Raw genomic sequence first — 12709 nt, forward strand, 5'->3', positions numbered from 1 at the left:
GGAAGCATTAGGGCAAGATGATTAATGAATCAAACAGGCACCCACGTTTTAATGAGGCAGTGTTTGCTTTCCTACCTTTAAATTGTGAAATACAACTCCAAGGAGTCTGGCCAAACTGGGAAAGGATCGCCCAGCAAAACAGCCCCTTATTGCCTCCAGGGCAACTGAGCCAAATTAGAAAGGCTTTATTTAAAAAAATTTGTTAAAGCAAATTAAAAAATTTAAAAACCTCCTGCCATAAGAGAGCAATACGTTGTCATTTCTTTAAAGGACAAATGTAAAAAAGACAGGTATCCAGGATTCCTGACAGATTTGTTTTGGTGTCTCACGACTCACAGATGGGCCAAGTGGGAAGTCTGCAGGGACCTGGGTTCTGGGAGGTTTGCTTTCCTGAAGGAGATGCAGGCTTGGGAGGAGGCCGGGAGCAGAACGGCATTAGCAGAAGGTGGGAAAGAGAGTCTGGACGCAAGATGACACCTGGAAGCAACAGCGCCCTGCTGCAGAAGAGGGCCCTGCTTAGAGCGAGCACACTGCCTGAATGCTGGTTCCTCTCCTGCGCTGTCGGCCTGGGCCAGGCCACTTCCCCTCTCTGCGCCTCAGCAGCCTCCTGTGTAAAAAGGAGACATAAACACCTGCCAGGAGGGCTAGGATGAAATGAGATAATGCCACGTGTGTTGCAGGTGCTCCATATATCTGCCCTTCCCTTGGGCAGGAGAATGCAGTTAAGAAGCAGGAACTCTAGAGCTAGACTATCTGCATTCATGTGGACCACCACTTATCATGGTGACCATAGGCAATTTATTTATTTGCTCAAAGCCTCGGTCTTCTCGGCTGTAAAATGGGAATGACGACAATTCCTTCCTCTTGGAGCTGCCGTTAGGATTACATGACACAATGCAGGTATTTCATGCACCAGGCACATTTTCACTCTTCCATAAATGTCAATTATTATGAGATTAGTTTAATAATGCACAGGCCGGGCACAGTGGCTCACTCCTATTCTCCCACCAACTCAGGAGGCTGAAGTGGGAGGATCACTTGAGGCCAGGAGTTTGAAACTAGCCTGGGCAAAATAGAAAGACTCTGTGTCTACAATAAATTTAAAAAAAAAAAATTAACCAGGTGTAGTGGTGCATGCCTGTAGTCCTAGCTACTCAGGAGGCTGAAGTGGGAGGATTGCTTGAGCCCAGGAGTTCAAGGCTGCAGTGAGCTATAATTGCACCACTGCACTGCAGCCTGGGCAACAGAGTTAGACCTTATCTCTAAAATAATAATAAAAATAATTCATAATAATAATAATGCAGAGATGTTTTTGTACGAAGAAAGTTACTGACAATGCCCTCTAAGATCACCAGCAAAAACTGAAGAAAAAAATAAAGTAAACCTACCCAGTGGGGTGGATCCTGGTTTGCAGGGTCTTCTTCCGAATCAGCGGGAGGGTTTCTATAAAATATAAATACAACATTAGGCGTGAAAGTAAATATTACTTCGATTTAAAAGAACTCACTACAAAGTACATCTCCTTGGCCCCTCACGTTGAGTGTGAGCTTACACTTGTGGAGGTCTGTAAGCCGGCCCTTCATGCCTACATCTCCCTGCCAGCAAATCCTGTTTTAGACATTCAATATTTAAACTGCCTATTCCAATTCTCTATCAAACCATCACTCTGAGGATGAAAGTATGTCCCTTATTTTGAAAAAAATGTAACTCAGGGTTCTAACTTGGTGCAATGTCTTCTGTTGCAGTGTTTTTTTAGTGCTCTGAGCATTTACATCTCCCACTGGGTAGACAAAGCCCCATCCAGAGTAAGTGTCTGTTCCTGTCCAGACCCATTGGTTCCTCCTCCCACCCACTGAGGCTACTAGCATTGGTCCAGTGTAATCCACCTACAAGGTATGTGCAGGCTTTCCCCAGGGAGTCTGTCCCATAGCCATCTGCAGTCTCTGTCTCTCTTGTTGGCAGACAGAACAGTTGTCATTCATGTGTTGTGCCTCAGAGAGTGCAAGAGGAATTTGTCTACACTCAGCCCATCTCTGCACTGCTGCCCTCTACCCACCATGTCCACTCACTTTATGGACGCTGGTGGCCACCTCAAATGAGCACACAGGGAATCTACTTGTCAACTTGAATTACCTTCCAAATCTGAAATGGGGTTCTTCTGACAGGCATCAACATGTCCTACTTTAATATACCCCCCAAATTCCTATAGTGATGTCCACAGGGCCATGCCCCATAGAGACATGTGCTAATAGGTCAGTTTTCCATTGCCATTCTGCTGACCATGTTGGCAGGCCATTGGCCACTGCCCATGAGTTGGTAGAAATCCAAACAATGGGGCACACAGAATGCAATTCAGCTGATTAAGCTGATTTTGTTTTACCTTCTTCAATCAGAGTGGTGGGCTTCCAGACAGGATATTGTCTATTTAACTTGGAACTGTCATTCATAAATCACTTGGAACTGTCATTCATAAATCAGTTCTTTGTTGGTCAATTGAGAACTGTGTATAGAGCTCTGTCTGAGTGACAATAGAATGCAGCAGCTCTTCAGATGGTTCCAAAGTTGGTCCCTGAGGGAAAAGAATCTACTTGTTTGTGAATATACTGAGTATCTGCATTTTCCCAGTAGCGTGTTCAGGTTTCAAGATATTTATGTTGTTCAATTTTAGGAAAAGCTTCAATCCATGTCAGACAGCAAGCTAGCAACTGCCTCTTAAATGGTCCCAATCTCCAGTATTCATCCCTGGGAGATGCTGGCAGGCTTTTGACATAAACCTCAGTCTACACTCCACATAGGGTTATTGAACAGGGAATTTATCCATACCAGCACTCCAGCCTCTATTCTACACTGTTTGCTAGCAACAGCCTGTATGTGCTCATTCTTTTTGGTTTTCCTTTAGCATATCCAATTAATATTGCGTGAAAGGCAGATTTGCACACCCTCTGTTTTATAATAGTAGGTAGGAGAAACAACAACAAAAAATATTTCCCAGTCAGACATAGTATCCATCCCCATAATACATTCAAGTAAAAGAGATGTAGCCACTTCACATAAAGCCTGTTTGAATGCAATGAATTTTGTCCAAACTTTCGCCTTAATGCCATCAACCCTTGCACTCCTAACTGCAGCCCTGGTTGGGACTTTGCCAACAGGTTTTGGTTCTGCAATTCTAGGTAAGGGAAGTGTTCCCTAATCAGATGTAATATCTATTCCCATAAAACATTCAGGTAAAGGAGACACTGCCTCTTCATACAAAGCTTGTTTAAACATTCGGGTCTTCATTTAAACTTTCATGTTAGTTCTATCAAGTCTTACATTTCTATATTCTCAATTTAACTGCAGCCCTTTCCAGAGTTTCTCCATTGGGTTTGGGTGCATGGGACACCTGTGTCAAGGAGTCTCAGAAACTTCTCTTCTCCACCCTCTGTCCATTTAATCCTCCTTAGTGCATAAAGTTTTGGGTCCCCACTTGGGGGCTGAGCCCAGGGACCCAGCCCTTTTGTCAGTTCTCATCTTGATTGCCTGCCTGCGACCTTGCTCCAGGCAATTCCAGATTGGGTTTCTTATTGTAGTCTTTGCTTTCCAGCTTTTAATATTATTCCATACTGGAGTAAACAGACTTGTCTGGGGCTCTTTAACGTTGGGGGACTGGCAGAGGGTCTCACTGCTCCACCCAATCTTAAGAGATATGTTTCTAACCTATCAGTGTTTGCTTCATTCATCCCTTTTCTTAATAGTCACTTAAAGATTTTCACCAGACTCTCTCCTCTAGACAGAGATCACATTATCTTGGGGATCACTCTAGCCTTTTTTATTATTTATGGTCAGTATGATCATTTCCTTTGGAATTAGCTCTGAGGCTAGTGGTTGTATCTTGGGCTGGCCAGAATTAGGATGTTTCCAACATCTTCCTTTGATATGTACCCTGAGACTAGAAGCTGCAGTTCAGACTGGAAGAATCTAAATGTGGCCTATTTCTTACTTTCATTTTAGCTCTTATAAATAAATAAGAAAGGGATCGTATATTTTGATTTTTTTCTTAGAATTTTGCATTTCTTATGCATCCAATGATACATAGAAAAAAATTTTATTGATAATTTTCATCTGTAATAAATGATCACAGCACAGCTGCTGCCTCATACTGTGGGTAATATCATGGCTACTCAGGAACAAAAGGGTCCTCATTCCCCACACTTTCACTCTTTTTCTTTCCAAACCACATGTTTCAATGAGTCAGGGTCATTCTAGCAAATTCTATTTCCTGTTGTTTTTGACACTAACCACCCGAAACCCCAAATGGTCCCACACCAACTGGTTGTACTGCAAAACAATTCTGACATTGACCACCCAGAGTTAGTGTCAGATCCCATAGGCCAAGGGTTCATTCTTCTACAGGGTTGTCCCCACTTCAGACACCAGCTGCAGGAAGGGCCCTCAGGCCATCCATACTTCCGAATAACTGGCTATAAACTCAGGGGTTCCCACAACCCCAGCATGTTCATGCCCAATTCACTAGAACAACTAACAGAACTCTGGAAAATGCTATACCTGTATGCAGTTTTATTTTATAAAGGGTACAAATAGAGCAAGGTCTTAGAGGAAACAGAGCTTCTGCATCTTCTCCCCATGGAGCCAGGACAGGTCACCCTCCCAGCATGTTAATGTGTTCACCAACCAGGAAGCTCCACTGAGCTTCATTGTCCCAAGTTTTTATTGGGGCCTCATTACAGGCATGACTGATTAAATCACTGGCCATGTAATTTTACAGCCTTCTGCCTCTCCCTGGAGGTTGACCAGCTGAAAATTTCAATTCTCTAATCATATGCTTGGTCTTTCTGGTGATCAGTCCTTGATCCTGATGTTACCTCATGGCTCACTATAAATCACTTCCTTAGCATAACAAAGACATTCCTATCATCAGGAAATTACAAGGGTTTTTGAGGCTCTGTAACAGATATGGACAAAGAGCAGACTTTTTTAAAATAATTCTACACTGACAAATACAACGAGCAGCACAAAACCAGGAAATAGTACAATATCTATATTAATTAACTGCTTGACACACTTTTATAAGCTTTTTATTACTACAATTTTTATTACAACCATTTGAAATGCCTTTTATAGAGAGACAGACCAGAAGTTAATTTAGTTTTTCCTCTATTACGGTTCATCAAAGTTAGTTTTTTAAATTATTGGCTGTTTAGAAATGTTTTTCAGTTTCTTTTTTCTTTTTTTTTTTTTTTTGAGATAAAGTCTCATTGTGTCACTCAGGCTGGAGTGCAGTGGCATGATCTCAGCTCACTGCAAACTCTGCCTCCTGGGTTCAAGCGATTCTCATGCTTCAGCCTCCCCAGTAGCTGGGATTACAGGCATGCGCCACCACACCCAGCTAATTTTTATATTTTTAGTAGAGATGGGGTTTCATCACGCTGGCCATGATGGTCTCGATCTCCTGAACTTGTGATCCACCTGCCTCAGCCTCCCAAAGTGCTGGGATTACAGGCGTGAGCCACCATGCCCAGCCTCAGCTTCTTATCTCTTTATTAGTAATATATAATTTTTAAAGGTTGTTATTAAATTAGGGAAAACCACTTGAATTTTTTAAGTGGCTTAAAAAATTTGGAAGAATTTTCTAGGAACTGGATTCTGGCTTTGCATATTTCAAACTTTATTAGCCACACATTTCCAGTGCTGGTTGCCATAGGACATTTATAGTGCCATAAGACTTGCCATAATGTAGATAAGTAACATTAGAAAATACTTAGTATAAAAATGGCTTCTAGAATAGCATGGAAGCCATTGCTATACCAAGGCCGCTACCGATCACAATGAGTGGAAGTCATTGTAAAAGACAAATACACCCCACTAAGACCACCTAAATGTATCCTGAGCTCAACTTTATCTTCACTGGATCCTAGACATGCCCTTGACTGCTCTCCGACTACTCTACGTGGGGGCAACTGTGACAGAGGGGAAGTTGGAATAAAATTGATGGTGGTCTTAACTAATGGTAATACAAACATTTCACTTTTCAAATTGCATCTAAAAGTTTGATCTTGCGAACACATTGTTACGGCCCCTCCCAGGCCTTGGAATGAGCCTATGCAAATAGGGAGCCCTGAGGCTTGAACTCAGTGGTCTACCAAGGAGTGGGGTCAGTGCAAGCAGCCTGCCCTAGCAGGAAGGAATATTCTACCACTGACTTCATTTAGGTTTGCCAGAGCATGGTGATAACAAAAAGCAGACCAATTTTTAATTAGTCTTATTATTGTTTTTAAATTTTCTACAGATAAGACAAACCATTATTGACTGCAACTGAAACACAGAGCTCCCACCACCCGACCCTTAATAAGTCACTGCTTAAGGTTCATTAGCTTCACAGTTAAGCTGCTTCTCCCACCCAGCATTTTCCACCCTCCATTCCCAGCCTCAATTATGGCAGCCTTGAGTCTAGGAAACACAGAGAGAAAATAACAAATAAGCCAAGCAGATGGGGACACGCAGGACTTAGGATAGAATAACAGTGAAGTGTGTTTGTTCTGGACCCAGAGTGCCTGGATTTGCACTCTAGTGCATCCTCTTGTTAGAAACGGGACCTCGGGCAAGTTATTTAACCTCTATGTGCCTCAGTTTTGTCATCACTGAAGGGAGGATAATTATGGTTTTTAGTTCATAAAGCATTGTGCGTATGTGTGTAAGGATCAAATGCAACATTATTTATTTACAGGCACGGAGGCCTGCAAATACCCTGTGACTGGAGGGAATGTGGCACATTCAGGGAATGAAAAGAAGGCCAAGGGAGCTCAGAGAGAAGAGGCAAGCAGAAATAACCTGGAGGTCAACATAGGTAAGGCATTCAAGGATACTTAAGGATTTTAATCTTTATTATTAAGGCAATGGGAAGCTATCAAAGTTTTGTTTTGTTCTTCGGAGGGATGGGGGTGGAAGCTTGAGGATATTGAGGACTATGACCACTTGTATCAAACATGCCAGAGCTATTTTGACCAAGAATTGAGACCACCTGTGTCAACATGACTTCACTATTCGTCCTAGGAAAACATTACCTGGGAAAGAAAAGACCGTAAATCAATAAGTAAGTCCACTGTCTGCTTTAGGAAATCTTTGCAGATCAACCTACCTGATACAACAGTCTGCTAACCAGAGCAAACAGATTACTGATCCCAAAACAGCTGACTTATTAAGACTTCGATTCCTTGCCACGTGATGTTCACCAGTCCTACCCTGCCACACCACAAACTTTGCCCAGCCAATTAGTTTCCCACCTTGAAAAGCCTGCCTTAAGCCAGCGAAACTCAGACCCCAAGGCTCCATAAATGTATTCTGACATCCCTCTTCTAAGACACCAATTTCTTTCTCCAAAACCTTTCTCAAGGTGGTGTTCTCCATCACTGTGGTAAGTTCAAATAGATTTAGTTTTGCTTGATTAGCAGATTTTCTAGTGATATCTTGGGAAGTTAACAAAATGATCAAAGGATAGCATTAGGAGTTATACCTAATGCTAAATGACGAGTTAATGGGTGCAGCACACCAGTATGGCACATGTATACATATGTAACTAACCTGCACATCGTGCACATGTACCCTAAAACTTAAAGTATAATAACAATAAAATAAAATAAAAATTTCTCATGCTGTAGCATGGAGTATGAATTGAAAGGCGAAAATAGTGAACGTGGTGGGATTTCTCAGTACAAATCTCAAGGAATATTTGCACCAAGGGGGCTAGAGGTATCCACAGGTTGGGTCTTTGGTGCTCTTATGTACTCTACCTCCGCCCTACCATGCACACTACTTTGAAGATAGTGTTCTCTCAGGAGCTTCTAAAATGATGTCTAAAACACATCGGCATAGCCAGCAGCCACCACCTTCTCCAGACCCACTCTCTTCTTCCTCAGCTGGAATCATGAGATCACTGCCAGCAACAAATGGAACAAGAATGGGTAGAAACCATCTAAGATTTACTAAAAAGGAAGAAACAGTGTTGGGAAGGAAGCTGAGGACCATTATCTAGAAAAGAAAATTAATTTTAATTCATTCATTTAGCCAGCCAGTCAGTCAGCAAGACCTTCTGTCCCCTATGCTAGGCAACTTTGAGTGTTAGGAAAACAGAGATAAATTTGAGACAGGCAGGCTGGGTGCAGTGGCTCATGCCTCTAATCCCAGCACTTTGGGAAGCCGAAGCAGGTGGATCACGACGTCAGGAGATGGAGATCTTCCTGGCTAACACAATGGAACCCCGTCTCTACTAAAGATACAAAAAAATTAGCCGGGCTTGGTGGCCGGCACCTGTAGTCCCAGCTGCTCAAGAGGCTGAGGCAGGAGAATGGCCTGAACCCTGGAGGTGGAGCTTGCAGTGAGCTGAGATGCACCACTCACTGCACTCCAGCCTGGGTGACAGAGCAAGACTCTGACTCAAAAAAAAAAAAATTGAGACATGCTCCCTGATCCAGAGGCACTTCCTGTCCTCCAAGAAAGATGGACCCATACAGAAGCCTGACACAGAACAGGAAGTGCTATGTTGGGGTGGGTATGCATAGAAGCAGAGGAGACAATCCAGGAAGGCATCCGGTGGTGGCATCTGAACAGATGCATCCTGCAGAATGGGTAGGAGCTTTCAGGAGTAAATGCCAGGAAAATACAGCAGCATCAGTGAAAAGGCAGGTGTTGCCAGGTATGGTGGCTCATGCCTGTAATCCCAGGGCGCGGTGGCTCATGCCTGTAATCCCAGCACTTTGGGAGGCCGAGGCAGGCGGATCAGCTGAGGTCGGCTGTTGGAGATCAGTCTGACCAGCATGGAGAAACCCCATCTCTACTAAAAATACAAAAAATTAACTGTGCGTGGTGGTTCATGCCTGTAATCCCATCTACTATGGGAGGCTGAGGCAGGAGAATCACTTAAACTCGGGAGGCGGAGGCGGAGGTTGCGGTGAGCTGAGATCGTGCCATTGCACTCCAGCCTGGGCAACAAGAGTGAAACTCCGTGAAAGAAAAGAAAAGAGAAGAGAAGAGAAGAGAAAAGAAAAGAAAGAGAGAGACAGAAAGAAAGATGGAAGGAAGGCAGGAAGGCAGGAAGGCAGGAAGGCAGGAAGGAAGGAAGGAAGGAAGGAAGGAAGGAAGGAAGGGAGGGAGGGAGGGAGGGAGGGAGGGAGGGAGGGAGGGAGGGAGGGAGGGAGAGGCAGGTGTTGCTTTTCAAACAGAGCAAATGCCTTCTCTGTTCAGCTCAGTCATTGCCTGCACCAAGCCCCAGAGGTTCAAACATGAAGATGACAAATTTCCGTTCTGGAAGAGCATAGGAGAGAGGTGATAGGCATAGTGAGAGATGGGTCTGGGGACACTTGCAGGGCTTAGGTCTTGGGGAGTCAGCCAGCAAGAGACTGAGCAGAATGAAAGCCCCTTCCTCTTCAATGAGTTTGGGTGTACCCTCAGCCTCAGACTGGGCTAGATGGCTGCAGATTTGTGAATGCCTAGCAGAATGACTCCTGTCATAAACAGAAGCAAATTTCTTATGTGTCTTACTTCCCTATACCTAGGATACCTAGTAGGGTCCCATTCACACTCTGCATTTCTATAGCCACTTATCATAGCTGAATATTTAATTTTTACTGCAAACCTTCAGGAGTAAAGTAAGACTTTTGATGCCCTGTTTCTGGAAAGAGACCAGAAGGTATAATCTCCTACCTGGGATGTCAGAGTGAGTCTCACCAAAGTCAGACCTCAAGTCCAGTTTGAGCTGGACTTATCAAGGCAAACAGGGATTTAATCAATGCAAGCTTATGACCTGCACTTACTAGGAATTCCTCGGTCATGGGGAATAATTGCAATCCCCAATCCCCATCACGAATAGGGTTCAAGAGTTTACCAGCGCCTGCTGGTGTAGGGGAGGCACACACTGAGCCAGTTGGTGTAGTGCACGTGCAGCCCCAGATATATATGAGCGTCACAGACCTGTTATTGCCCAATCTTGGGTCACTGAACACCACTTGTCCTTCTAAGAAGCTGGGGGATGCCAACTGCTCAGGGATCGTGTAACCAGTCAGCATGCCAGGGTCTGGTTCCTTATCAGAATTAACCAGACAAATCGCTCCACCAACTAAGAATGGCCATGCACCACCACCCATAGAATCGAGAAAGAGCTGTCAATCTGTCAATCCCGTCCTTGTCCAGGCTGGGTGAGGTTTCCCGTGAGGTTTCCAGGTAAGGACTACAGGCTGCCTCCATTTGCATGCTGTCTGCCCCCCACATTTGTGTTCCTCTCCAGGGCATGAGGTCACAGTGGAACAGAAAACCTGTGAGACTTGGCATCAAAATCAAAGTTCAAGACCCAAACCTGCCACTTCTAAGAAGTTTGCCCTCAGGCAAGTCACTTCATCTGCCTGAATCTCAATTAAGATTCTTCTAAGAATCATAACTGGGGTAAAGTCCTAATTTCAACCTCTTAAGGTTCATGTAAGAATAAAATCAGTCTGTGGATCTGAGGCTGCTTGCCGATAATAAAAATACCACAGAACATTTATTAAAAACTTAAAATATTCCCGGCACTGGGCTAACCTCTCTTCATGTATTATCTCATTTAATTCTCTCGGCAACTACCCATGGCAGGTGCTATTATCATCCTAATTTTACAGATGAGTAAGTTAAAATAGGTGTGTAATGTACCCAAAGTCACACAGATAGAAAGAGGAGACCCTGAAGGATCCCAAAGCTTAGTCAACCTCAGCTGAGCTACAAAGCCCTGTTTATGTGGATATTGGTGATTTCACTTTAGGGGATGGAACTTAGAACGCCAGGCTTAGCTCTTCTTTTTTCTCTTTTTTCCCTGTTTTTTTCTTTGCTCTATTTTTTAAAGTCGTACAATAAAATGTGCCCTTTTTATGTGCACAATTCTGTGAGTGTTGACAAACGAATATAGCCGTGGAGCCGTCAGCAGTCAAGACTGTTCACATCACCACCAGAAACTTCCTTTGTGCTGCGTGGACATTGACCTCTCACCTGCATTCCCTTGCAACCCTGACTGATTTTTTCCCTGAGGGTTTGCATTTTGCAGAGTCATGTAAATGGAATCACAGAGTTCGAGAACTTTTGAGCCCAGCTTCCTTCACTTCACACAGGCGTTTGAGAGTGGTCCGTGTTCTTCCATGGATCAAAAGTTTGTTCTTGTTGCTGAAGCGTATTCCATGGCACACACGGACCTCTAGCTCTCCTTAAGGAGTGATGGAAACCCTCTATTTCCCAGTAGCTACAGGCCACCTGGTTTCAGGAATTTGGGCTCCTGAGATCTGAGCAGGAAGCTGGTTTGAGAGGAGAATCTGCCTTAGGATAGAGAAATTCCTTTCCCTCTTACTTCCAGTCCTGACTCCTCCTGAGAGCCAAGGTAACACTTGGACCCCAAGCGATCATCTGGAGGGTAAAGGATGGGCACTGGGTGTGCTAAGGGGGGGGCAGCTCGGCTATGGGCACAGAAGCGAGACACGGCACATTGTGCCTGCAGGTGAGCTTCACTTTGCCTTCCTTCCCTCCCTTTCTCCTTCCCAGCCCATTTGCATTCCTGTCCTATTTCTTGTTTCTCACCAGTAAGGGCTGGAAGGATGGGCTTCCAAGGTACCAAAGAATCTGACTTCACCATTAGATTAACCCCTCGATTAACTAACCCACTGCAGATTTTACAAATCCCTTGGCACCATGGCTCTGGAGTTGAGCTCTGGTCTCAGGGTGCTGCTGTGACAAAGGATGCCACAGCCCACAAATTGCAGCCACTAAAAATAGGCCAAAGTCACCTGGTCTCACTTCTTTAAGTACACGGCTTCTGTGCTTGATCAAAACACCTAGATAATTAGCTCTAAAAGCCTCATTTGAGGGAGGAGGTAGGTGGGTGGGCTGCCCGTAGGAGGGAAGGCACACAGAAAAGAGAAGCTTGTTAAAACGACAACTCTGTAAAAGAAATGGGGCAGTGAAAGGAGCAGAGAGGGGAGGAAAAGCAAGGAAAGGAGTCTTGGAAGGGTTGGGAAGGAGGCTTTAAAAATAGTGATGCTGTCAGAGGAAGTAAGAGGGAGGTCAGGAGGCAGGCAGCCCTTTTCCTGGGTGAACTGTCTGGAAAGGAGGCAGAAGCGAGCACGACACGTGGGAGATGCGGTGTGAAGAAAAGGTTATGGGCTACCCACTCTCTCCTCCTCTAAGTGGTATGGCCGTTCACTCTGTTACCTGGGTCCAAGGCTAAAGTCAAACTCACTGCCTCTTCCTCCCTCTCTCCATGGCTCATGGATTCCTCCTTATCTGCCTCCTAAATTTCTCTCCCACCCGTGTGGTCTACCCCATGCCATGGTCACTCCCCAGAGGCTCTCCCTTGTCACCTCTCACCTGGGTATTTCAGTGGTCTCCAGGTCATCCACCCTCTGGTCTCTCTCTTCCCCCCATACGTTTCCTGTATTTCAGCAACAAATCTGTTTCTGCTGGAAAACTCTGAGAGGCTCCCAATCACCAGCTGGAGATTCCAGACTCCACAGGGAGACATTTCCCACTCCTCTGAACGTGGTCCCAAGTGACCATTCTAGGACGATTTCTCTCCAACTCCAACCATACACTCTCCTCTTGGGTTATAAACTGTTGGGCCATGACCTGAATCTTGGGCATGTTCTCTGGTCCCTGGACATTTCAAATATCTGAGTATTTCAGATACAATTTTTACTTCTTT

General features: G+C 44.6%; 1 long non-coding RNA gene across 2 annotated transcripts in view; it reads right to left on the bottom strand.

Annotated features, from left to right (window-relative positions):
• LOC103785313 (uncharacterized) overlaps positions 1-12709 on the bottom strand; it is a 487514-nt gene that overhangs the window by 362482 nt on the left and 112323 nt on the right. For both annotated transcript variants that reach the window (XR_008625483.1, XR_010112248.1), the window contains exon 2: positions 1389-1443. This is a non-coding gene — a long non-coding RNA (uncharacterized LOC103785313). The remainder of the gene's footprint in view (positions 1-1388; positions 1444-12709) is intronic.

This window comes from Pan paniscus, chromosome 4, assembly GCF_029289425.2.
Source record: "Pan paniscus chromosome 4, NHGRI_mPanPan1-v2.0_pri, whole genome shotgun sequence".
In the NCBI taxonomy this organism is placed as follows: domain Eukaryota; kingdom Metazoa; phylum Chordata; class Mammalia; order Primates; family Hominidae; genus Pan; species Pan paniscus.